Source organism: Arvicanthis niloticus, chromosome 3 (assembly GCF_011762505.2).
Source record: "Arvicanthis niloticus isolate mArvNil1 chromosome 3, mArvNil1.pat.X, whole genome shotgun sequence".
Lineage (NCBI taxonomy): Eukaryota > Metazoa > Chordata > Mammalia > Rodentia > Muridae > Arvicanthis > Arvicanthis niloticus.
Genome location: NC_047660.1, coordinates 123,062,588 through 123,074,645, shown reverse-complemented (window position 1 = coordinate 123,074,645; position 12,058 = coordinate 123,062,588). Strand labels below are relative to the sequence as shown.

The following is a 12,058-nucleotide window of genomic DNA, read 5'->3' as shown; positions in this document are numbered from 1 at the left end:
CCCAGTCAAAGAAAACGCAACTCAATAAATATGAATACAAGCTGCATGCCTAGAATTACCCCTACACTACTATATTCCCCATCTATGAGACCCCTTATAACTTGCAGTTTCTCCAGACCATGTGCTTCTCCTCCATTCTCCTTCCACTCTCTCCTCCTTTCCATCCATTCCTCTCTCTCCTCCTTCTCCCCCAAACTTTTCAGCTCCACCTTCCCTTCCAGTGCCCAATCACTGGCTCTACCTTTTATTCTATTATTACGTGAAAATATGAGAAGCACAAGGCATAGCTTCCAAAACTTAGCCAATTTATAGAGACCACTGATCATCTGGACAGTCCTTTATGCTTCAAAATGTTGGAGCATCAGTCTTCAGCCTTCTGGCCCAGGGTCATCTGACAGCCCTTTATAATGCAGAATTTTGAAGGGCTGATTACCCTGTCTTGGCAGAAATTATCAGTCGACTATTCCACATAGTGTGTACTTTTTTGGACAATATTTTGTCTGTAGATGAAAAGAGGCCCAAAGGGAAATAAGAAAATTGGCTTTGTCAAAGGAAAACTAGTTGGCATCATTTGCCTTCCAGTCACTATGTGCTGAGAAAGTTCATTGCTTAGCTGACATCTTGACCATGACAGTCTGAAAGGCTGGATAGGCAAGCTAGTTGTTCTGGAAAAGTTCTGGAACCAAGTCTTTAAAAGAAGCAGCTTCGATGTAATTGAAGTAGAGTCAAGTGCGAAGCTGGAATGGAAGAAGGTCCCAGAGTCTTAACATCCCGGAGTAAATTTTTTCAGGGCTGTCTTTCTCTTCTTTCATCCTGCAGTATACAAAACTTAAAAGCAACATATAGTTCTGTAAAGACATTCACATGGTGCATGCAGGGTGCACAGACTGGTCAATGAAGATCAATAAAGAAAGATGACTGCCTTTCTTCAGGTTTGTTTGATCACATAATCATACTGCAATATAACTTTGTATACATGCCCTTGTAAAGGATGGTATGTAATAACAAGTCATGAGAAATTGGTTCCCAATAAGTGTTATTGGCTGTGTATAGACATTTTAGTCTCAGCCTGTTCCAGAGCTGTCTCCATATAAGAGACATAAACATCACCCCATATACATCACCTAGTTGGTTGATTGTGTTAGTCTCCCTTTTCTTCTGTGTCACCAAGGTCTTCAGGAAATCTCCCTTTGTCATGTCTGATTTTTATCAACCTGGAAGGAACCCACAGCTTTTCTTTCCATGTGGAAACAGGCATAACCCCTCCCCCAGCTTAACACATTTCCCATTTTCCACTCTGATGTCAAAATATCCTTAATATAATAAACAATCTGGTTTAGTTCAGTAGTTTTTTCCACAATCTAATGTCTTTCTGCAGCTGTGGTGTTTTGTTCATTAACATATAAAAAACTTAAGGTTAATAAAGCACTATGTAATCTGCCTTTGAGGGTTCTTGTTGATCCCTTTTGCCTATTAAGCATCTCCTTTAGAGTTCGATTAGATCTCTCCACAATCACTTGTCCTGTAGGATTGTGTGATATGCCCGCTCTAAGTTCCCGCACCCAGGGAATATCCACCACCACCACCATGCGGTAGATACAACAATTCCAGTACCCTAGTAGAAATAAGACTCTTAATGCTTAAGATTAACCAAATAGATCTATATATCATCAAATACACAAGAAGCCCACACAATTAGAATTGTTATCCCAATTACCTAACCTTGATATGAATAACTGATAAAGGCTTGAGGGTGACATCTCGCTTCTCCTCTTCTCTTTCTCTCCTTCCTGTATTTTTCTCCTCTCCCAACTCCTAGCTCTGCTTCCCTCTTCCCTGTCCAATGACAGAGTTCCACTGCAAATACAATGGGCAGGAAATTCCTGCCATGCAGACCATTGATCAATCCAGATGGGTTGGTTAGTCAACCACCTTAGTGGTAAGGCTGTTGGTGTCTTGGCAGCAGTGGCTCCTTGGGGTGGAACTAAATTGTCAGCCTCTGCCTTATCTTGTTGATAGATAGATTGGACAGCCTGTGACTGCCTTTGATAATGTTTCCTAACTAATTTTAAATTTTTATTAGGAGCCTGACGGGTTTCATGGCTAGACACTAAACTGAGGGGATATTAATTTGGGTTTTCCACTACTGTAATAGATCTTTTCTCCATAAGTTAATGGCTATATCAGCCACATATGGCTTCAATTTTCCTACCTGATCTTCTGGTCCTATACACTTAAGCCATCTGGTGCTTTGCTTTGTTTGGGATAAGGTCCCAACTCCTTGAAATTGGATGTCTACTTCTTGAAGTGGCCAACTTTCAAGCCAAGATTTTGGAGGGATAATGGTGACATCTGCTCCAGTGTCAACCATCCCTTCAATCTCAGTATTGTTTACTAGTATTCTTAGTTTTAGCCTTTGATCCTCTATAGAAGTTTGCCAAAATATTCATTTTTGGCTCCCTTTGAGGCCTTTTGAATTGTCTATAGAACTTGCCTCACCCTTGTCTGATCTCAGAACATCTGTTTTTGAAGCAGTGACATTTAATTGTCCTGAGGAAGAGAACTCTCCCTGCCTGGCATTGGGGCTTTTGAAAGGCCCCCCTGGGAGTTTTTTGGCAGGGTATTGCCCAATTTATCTGTTGTTGCTCTACATTCCCTAGTCAAATGTCAGCCTTTGCCACATCTTTGACATATTCCAGAAGGCATAGGTCCCCTTTTCGTATTACTTTGGTTTTTTCCTGTAGTCGGTTCTAAGATGACCCAGCTCACCACAATTAAAACATTTGAAATCTTGGGTCATCTCTAGGTGTCTAGTGGCAGCTTCTCCTATTACAGTCGTATCAGGTGAGCAAGATCCAACATCAGCTGTGTATCTAATCCACTCCTCTATTGATGCTGACCTTGCCCTCAGCATTTGCAGCTTCAAAAGCTAAAGACTCAATTATTGCCTTTCTTGCTACTGAATCTGATACACTCCTTTCCACAGCTGAGGTTAGCCTTTGTAAAAAGTCAGGGAAGGTTTCTTTTGGACCTTGTATGACTTGAGTAAATGGTTCAAGTCTTTTCCTTGATTCTGCCACTTTGTCCCAGGCCTTTAAGGCTGACAATCAACACAATGCCAGAGTTTCTTCATCATATACAGCCCGTACCTCAGCAAAGTGATCTTAACCAAGCAGTTGGTCTGTGGAAATCTCTCTACCCCTGGCTCTATTTTGTCATGCTGTCTCCCTCACCTAGTCTCTCCAATATTCAAATCATTGTAAGTCTGCAGCAGGCTCTAGTATTGCCCTTGCCATATCTTTCCAATCTTGGGGGATTATTCTATTTTTAATAGTCCAATAAATCAGGATTTGTTTTACAAATGGCAAATGCATTCCAAAATTAGTGACACTTTTCTTAAATCTTTTCAGATCTAACACATCCAAGGGTAGCCATTCGAATTCCTGATAACCCTGTGGATAATCATCTGGAGGTCTTTGGTATATATTAACTGGATAGACTAAACTTTGTTTTCTAATAACCCTTGATTGATTTTCTCTAGTTTCTTCTGTCTCTACCTGAGTATTTTCCTTAACTGAAATTTTAAATTCCTCCCTTAAGGTCTGTGTCCACGCTTCATCTCTCTCCTTTGTCGCTCTTCCTGTTCCTTGAGTTCCTGTAGTCTCTGTTCAAGGTTCTGCCTTAACATTTTGATTTTTTTCTTTATATTGCAATTCTGATAGTCTGCTGTCCATTTTATTTTGATTAATTTTACAAGGTTGTTCTCCAAGTCTTGCTTCCAACCCTCATTATTTTCCCTCTGCTGCTCAGTCTGACCTGTGAGCTGCTGCATCCTTTGTTCTAGCATCTTCTCCAGCCCCTGTCTCCCACCTTCATTTTCATCTTTCTCTTATTCTGACCTATAATTTTCTGTGTCTTCAATTCTAGTGTTTCCTCTAGGCCACAGTGCCAAGTCCAACTCTTAAATTTCTCTTTCTGTTGTTCATGCTGCTCCATAATTTCCTGTATCTTCTGTTCTAAGCCCTGCTTCCATAACCTTAGCTTCTCTTTATGTTGTAATTCTAATATTGCAGCGTTCGCCTTATTTTGATTTGCTAGCTGTAGTAAATTATCCTCTAGACTTTGCTTCCAAATTTTATCTCTATCTCCTTGCTGTTGCTTATTTTGACCAATAAAACCCTGAACCTTTCGTTCTAGTGTTACTTGTAATCTCTTTTCTAAGGCAAGAATTTTTTTATCCAGGGCCCTGTCTTTTGAGAAGACATAGTAAATCAAAAGAATAAATATTCCAATACCAGTAAATACTAAGGTGTCTATTTCCTTTAAATCTATCCCTGTCAAACCATTCAGAATACCATCATATAAAGCCTGAAAGATATTCTGTTTCTCAACTTTAAGTACAAAAAAATTATATATCCCTCTTATATCAATGAATTACCTGGTCCGGAGCCCTTTGTACCTTTGTCTCCCTATTCTTTTATTTACAGGGAGGGACGAGTATAGAATGATCCCTGTCTTCTGTGTCCCTGTTTGGGTTGCAGCTTGTGTTTGTGTGCTGATCTCAGGCCACCCACAGTACAAGCAAGCAGTCCAGAGATCCCCTCTGGCTGGGGGGGGGGGGGGGGCCACTGGGAAGGGGAAGCGAACACAGAAAGACTCTTCTGGGTGAAGATGCCCAGATCAGTTCACTGTGTCTTCCCGAAAACTACCTTGCAGGCAGTTGCGTTCCAGAGTCTCCTTCCCTGCAATTCTTACACTGCTCAAGCCCAGCTCCAGGCTGAGGTACTGCCCCTGGCTCTCTGCCTGGGGGTTAGTGGGGGGAGCCTCTCTGTCATTCTCTGTAGGCCCCTCAGACCCAGTCAGCTTTCAGTTCACACTGTTGCAGCCTAGATCACTGATGTAGCAGTATTGGGTGGGGGGGCAGTGAACTTTTATCTCAGGTTAGTTGAGTTCTAAATAATAAGTTGGGCGCCAATTTGTTATGGTAAATCTCCAACCCAAATAAGCCCAGTCAAAGAAAACACAACTCAATAAATATGAATACAAGCTGCACGCCTAGATTGGGCAGACTTACCCCTATATTCCTCATCTATGAGACCCCTTATAACTTGTGGTTTCTCCAGGCCATGTGCTTCTCCTCCATTCTCCTTCCACGCTCTCTTCCTTTCCATCCACTCCTCTCTCTCTCCTCCTTCTCCCCCAAACTTTTCAGCTCCACCTTCCCTCCTACTCTACCCTTTATTTTACAAGTTAAGGTGGGGAGCAGGTTCACAAGAAGTCACCTGTGTACATGATTCACTCCCTGTCTGCAGCCCCTCCTGGGAAAGTGGGATTAGCATCAAAATACAAGACCAGGGCTATCTACAACACTCACATAAATGGCTAGCTTGATCTACATAGTGAGAGACTCTGTCTGAAGAGACAAACAAAAGCATTCCTTAAAATGTGGTAGAATAGAGATCCAATGTCCTCCCCTGGCTTCCACAGGTACTAAGCACACACATGGTGCACTACAAGCATGCAGGCAAAACATTTGTACACATAAAATAATAATAATAAAGAGGGATATGCAGTCTCGTCCTGCTGGTCTAACAGAGACATGACATAAGCAGGATAGAAGGTTCCTTCATTGGCCTTGAGAACAAAGCCAAGCTAGCAGGCAGGTAGGGGCAAGCAAGTTCCACCATTTAAGGCTGGCCCGGGTTCCTTACCAGTACTTAGGAACTGGTTCCCTGTGTGGTTACACTCCACATCATTTCCTCACTCCAGAGGACAGCAGAGGAAGGGTTGGTGTTGGGTGCACCACCACCTTTAAAGAATTGAATTATTTATTTACTTACTTACTTATTAGGGGAGTCATGGCACGTGCCACAGCACATGTCCAAATCAGGGGACAACCTGCAGGAGTCATTCTCTCTTTCACCAGGTGGGGTCCAGGGATTGAGCTCAAACTGTCAGGCAAATCCCTGTCTTAGTTAGGGTTACTATTGTAATAAATACCAAGACCAATTCCCTGGACCCACCTAGAGAAGCTGGGAAAGCCAGGGTCCTGCTGGCTGAACCAAGATAAACACAAGAGGGCGCTGCCACCCACAGGCAGAAGCAGGCATGCGTCCAGCGGGGCAGGTGCGTGTTTCTGGCCTGTAGAGGCCACATTCCCGCCTGTTAGACTCGCAGTCACACTTCCTCTCATACCAGCTCTTTAGCTCAGTCTGTTTTCTCTCTCCACCGCAGATACCGGGCTCTAGCTGCCCACGCTGTGGCTTCCCTAAGAGGGGCTAAGAGCCCCTGCTTCCTCCACTGGACTTTGTGGTATTAAAGTAAGAGAAAGAAATATTTAGTGCATTTGTGAATTGTGAGGATCAGGCGGTGTGATTTCCACTGGCCCTAGCGAGAGCTGCCTGGGGAGCTGGGCTTTCTACTTGAAAACAAGCCCTGTATTAGGAAGCATCCCAAACGGTCTGCTCCCACTTCAAGGAGACCTGAAGCCTTACTCGGGTTCACACGTGTGTGTTGGATAACCACTAGGTACCACTTTACAGTCCATGTCTTACGTGTTCTTGAAGGCAAGGCTACTGCCCAGCCCTTGCATACATCCCACCAGTGAGTGAATAGAAGAACCAGATGAGTAGAGGAATATGCTGGTTTTAGGAAATTCATGACGACAAATGGCAGCAAGTTCCATACCCTCAGGAGCTTATGGTGAGGATTTCAGCGTCGAGCACCACAAACTTCGCTATGAAGAAACAGGGCCGGCAGGAATAATGGAGATCATAAACCTACAAGTGGGGGGGACTCAAAGAAGCCACGGCCACCAGCCAGCACACACATCTCCACCATAGTCAAAGAAGCCTCTGTCAGGGTGGGGAGCACCACAGGATGGGGAGCACCACAGGGTGGGGAGCACCACAGGATGGGGAGCACCACAGGGTGGGGAGCACCACAGGGTGGGGAGCACCACAGGGTGGGGAGCACCACAGGATGGGTAATGCTGGACTGTCAGCTTCTAGATAGCCTGCCCACTGGCTCTGCTAACCTGAGATGACTGCCCTCAGGCTCTCTAGGGTATAAGTAGGCAAGTCATGTATATACACAAAGTCTAGACCAGATGTTTCGGTGAAGACCACCTGTCTGGACTTCCTCTGAGAACTTGTTAAAGTTACAGATGCTGAGTGAGCTCTTACCCAAGATCTACCTATGTTTCAACAGGACTCTTGGGAGGCCAAGCCTAATGGCACAGGCCTATAATCATCCCAGCTACTTGGGAGAATAAGGAAGGACAATTGCAAATTCAAGTTCTACCTGGGCAACTTTATGAGGCCTTGGCTCAGAATAAGCAGTATCTTAATAAACAACATATCTCAATAAAGGTGAAACAACCTCAATAAAGGTGAAAAGAGGATTGGAGGTGAGGCTGGATAGGAGAGCACTTGCCTGACATGAGGCTGAAGGCTCATGTCCACAGTACATACATACATACACAGACACATACACAGACATACATGCATATGCTCCTGAACCCACACAGATATACATACTTGCCTGACATGAGGCTGTAGGCTCATATCCACAGTACACATACATAGCACATATACACAAACATACGTGCATATGCTCCTGCACACACATACACATGTACACATACACACACAGGATCCTCAGGTGGTCACATACACATTGGTATCTGAAAGGCACTGGCATCAACTCACTGGGGACACCAAATTCCAAAGTCAAAAGGCAGAGACTCGCTTACCTGTTGGCTTTTATCAGAGCCAGTATTGAGCAGGACAGATCATTTCTCTGGGCCTATGTTTCCTTCCCACAAACCGAGAGGATTAGCTTGTAGAATACCCAACCCCCTCCCCTTTCACACTGTTGCTCTAGCAACTGAGCCGGGACCAGGTTCCTTCCACTGCAGCTGTTCACGGGGAAGGCCACCCTGCTATCTGTACTGTGTCCCACCGAAGGGTCTGCTGCACTCAGGCCTCTGTGGGTGTGTCACCACCATGAGCCCAAGAGGAGGCAATTGAACCTGTGAGCCCAGGGCCTGTTCTGAAGGCCTCAGGTGATCCCTCAGCCCCCTCACTGAAAATAACAAAGCTGATTTGCTAATCACTTATCCTGGTTTTTGGTTGAGTTCATGATCTTAGAAAACATGAAGTCTTTATTGATACCAGTGAGAGCATCTCTGGTTCAGCCAGGCCTTTCCCTGTCCTTAACTGTTGACTACATGAATAAAGGGCTTTTTTATTCACTTAATGAGCAATTTCTAATCGCTGGCTAAATTCCTTGTTCTCTTTGGTTGGGGAAGACATTTTCCCCGCTGCAACTCTAGTTTTGGTTGGAGGAGAAAGATGTGCATGCCAGTGGTTCCAACAGCACCTGACAGAACGAGTGCAGCACTAGCAATGCATTGGAGGAGCAAAGCTGGAGTCCAGGAAAGGCATGCGTCAGCTCTCCATCACTGAGAAGAAGAGAGAGGTCAACTCAGAGAGAGGAGCGATTGCATCGTGGCCATGTTGCCTGATGCTATGGAGACATTCAGGCTACAGCAAGGCAGAGCTGCTCACACCCTGTAGCTGGAAAGCAAAGGGACAGAGGAAGGAGCCAATGTCCTAGTATGCCCTACACCATCAGTAGCCTAACTTCCCCAAACCTCTGTGACCTCCCCAGAGCTCCACAGGCTGGCAGCCACGCCTTCAGATTCTGAGCCTTTAGAGGACATTTTAGATCCAAAAGATAAATGAGGGCTTCTCGGAGGAGGCGACATCTGCCACAGAGGAAGGACTTTACTGAAGCTGAAATGCCCTTAGAAGGGAGGAGCATGGCAGTTCCTGCTCACTGTGTGGGGCACCAGGTACAACAGCTTTTACAGAGTTTTCACTCTCTGCTGATCTCCCCTTATCATGAGAAAATGAAGATAACATGTCCTTCATCACAGAACTGGGTAATGGAGAGCCCTAAGGTCTAACTACCCTACCCTGGCTCGGTCTGACTCATTCTCCCGGTTGATAATGGCCATCAGAAGGAGAGTTCATAGGTCAAGGCTCTTAGGTAGAAAAGGATAGAGCAGAAAGGTCTAGAAGAAATAGGAATTCACACACACACACACACACACACACACACAATTCCAAATAGACAATTCGAATGAGGAGATTCTTGGGTCTGTCTTGTTTAGTGCTGGAGACCAAACCCAAGGTCTTGCACTTGCCAGACAAGTGCTCTCCCAATGAGCTAAATCTCCATCCTCAGCACAGGGCTCAGGCAGGCTTGTATTCTTTTCCTTTTGAGAAACAAAGCAGCATGGGCTGTTAGGAGAGGGACCCAAAGACAGATGGGCCTGTCACTGGTGCACAGAGCTACAGCTCCTGACAAAAAGATGAGCCCCTGTGGGGACTTCAAGACTCCAGGCAGGGGTCTCCCTGCAGGCTGGCTATCTGCAGAGTCCTGTCCTCCTCTCTTTTCCTCTTTGAGTAGCACGTGATGCTGCTACATGCTGAGACCGCCCACGGATTCCATGTAGGTGGGCCTAGGAAACTGAAGAAAAGGTGAGAGTCAGATGAGTCACCAGGACAATTCAGACTTTTAAAATTCACACAAGTTTTCCTTGGGTCTGCTTGCCACACCATCACTGGAAGAGTGGAGAAAATACACATAATTTTGGGCATGTCCAGTATTTTGTGTGTATCTGTCTTGTCTTAGCCACACCATAGCTATAATATCTACAATTTTATTCTTGCTTTACGGGTAAGAAAAATTAGGCTCTGTGAGGTGCTCTCTCAAACTAGGAAGGGGAAGAGCTCAAACACAAAGCCGGACTTCTTTAGATGTCGGTTTATTTTGTTAGCATACAATACAGCTTCCTACCAGGCTCTTGAGTCTTAAGGGGTTGTAGCCATCCATGTGTTCTAAATAGAAAGAGTGACAAAGTCAGGACACACGCCTGCACACGCACACAGACACACACATTACACGCACATACAAAATGTAGCATTGTTTTCTAAAACCCAGCATAAATCTTGGAGACTGTTTAGAATCCCTGGAAATTCTTTTCTATTGCAGGTTAAGGAGGCTGAGGCCGTCAAGTCAGAGCTGTGCAGTCCCTGCTAATTAATAAAACCACAGTCTCTGGAGCTTCTGGGCATCTAGTTCAGTTCCAAGGGCTTTTCTGGACGCAGCTCTGGATTCCAGGAGCAAATAGCAGAGAGGGAACAAGAGCCATGTTGTCCAGGCCTGCTATAGTGGAGGGGGTGGGGGCTGGGGCTCCTACTCAGCTATGAAGGTGGGAAGTGTGTGCTTGGGAGCCAGGATGACTTGAGAGTCTGGAAGGTGATGACACCATGCCAGAGCAGTTTGATGAAGGCCACCAGGTTCCCTGCTCCTGGTTGCTCCCTGTGGGATCTGCAGTCACATATTGCTAGGTCCTGCCACCTGCGCTCAGAAGATTCTAGATGAATGACAGACCCCCTACAGCATTCTACTTAATAGTGGGAATGAGGGCATAGTACACCCTTAAGACTGCTTCCTGCACACTCTCAAAAATGTCCCCAGAACACAGCTGTTGCCTTCAAGTCTAAAAACACCTTCACCCTCTAGAAAAGAACACTCATTTATCACAAAGAACATACATCTGTCAAAAAAAAAAAAAAAAAAAAACAAAAAAACAAAAAAACAAAAAAACAAAAAAACAAAAAAACAAAAAAAACAGCAGCTGAAACTGGAGATAAAGATAGCATAAGAAAACCACCAGGCATGATGGTGTATGTATAATCTCACCACATGAGAGCTGAGGCAAGAGGATCACCGAGTTCAAGACTAGCCTGGGCTATATAGCAAAACACTATCTCAAAAACTGGATTGGAAGGAAGGCTGGCCAGTTTTATAATCAAAGATGTGTAGTTCCTAAGACAGTAGTTAAGTGAATCTTTACACTTAAATTGTAATAATAATAATAAAATAAAAAATAAAACAACAATAATAAAAAGCCAGTGACTGAAAGCAATTTATCATAGGAATTCAAAATGGCTAGCTTTGGAGAAAGCCAGGCTGGGGGTGTAGCTCAGTAGGGAAGTGCTTGTCCAGCAGCCCATGTGAAGTACTGGAACCAACATCCAGCACCATAAAACAAATAAGTATGTATATAAAACAATAATAAGCTCTAGCTTATTATTATTTAGGAACTCCCTCAGGAGGCCAGGCTGGCCTCGAACTCACAAAAATCTACCTGTCTCAAAAAGCCAAAGCTACACAGAGAAATCCTGTCTTTAAAAAAACAAAATAGATAATTAAAAAAAAAAAAAAAAAGCAAGCTAGGAATAGAAGAAGAGAAGAGACGTCCTGATCCGGATGAGAGCTGTTCCATAGCTGTCAAGCACCACACCTGAGTGAAATTTCAGAAGCCATCTCTCTAGAGACAGGATCGGGATGCAGACACCCTCCTTCATTGCTTCTGCCAACATGGTCATTGCCCTCACCAGCACTGCAACAGAAGGCAAGAGCTGACCAGAAGGAGGAGGTGGTGAGCGGACCGGAAGTAGGACATGGTGAGTGAACCGGAAGGAGGAGATAGTGAGCAACCGGAAAGAGAAGATGGTGAGTGACCGGAAAGAGGAGATGGTGAGTGGACCGGAAGGAGAAGATGATTCTCCGTACTCCAGATGATGTTATCACATCGGACTGTGCTGATGTTCGTCAGTTTTGTGCCAGTGATAAAAACTGAAGCTTTAATTCGTTCTCAGTTGCAGGGGGTTCAATCCCTGGTCACGTGTCTCTTGCTTTGGGCTGCAGAAAGCTCAATGCAATGGCAGAGAGCATGGGGCAGAGCGGGAAGTAGAGAGAGAAAAGATGGAACAGGGTCTCAATAGAGAAGAAAAGATGGAACAGGGTCTCAATAGCTACTTCAAAATCACCCCGCAACCTCAAATCCTAAAGGTACCACAACCTCCTAATATCAGCACAGCCTGGTGGTCAAGCCTTTTTTGGCACACAACGAGTGAGAGGCATTTACTATCCAAATCAGACAAGACATTAAAAACAAATGGACTGATTGCTATACACA

General features: G+C 44.6%; 1 protein-coding gene across 15 annotated transcripts in view; it reads left to right on the top strand.

The window, feature by feature from the left end:
* Kiaa2012 (KIAA2012 ortholog) overlaps positions 1–12,058 on the top strand; it is a 137,964-nt gene that overhangs the window by 87,196 nt on the left and 38,710 nt on the right. The window lies entirely within an intron of this gene.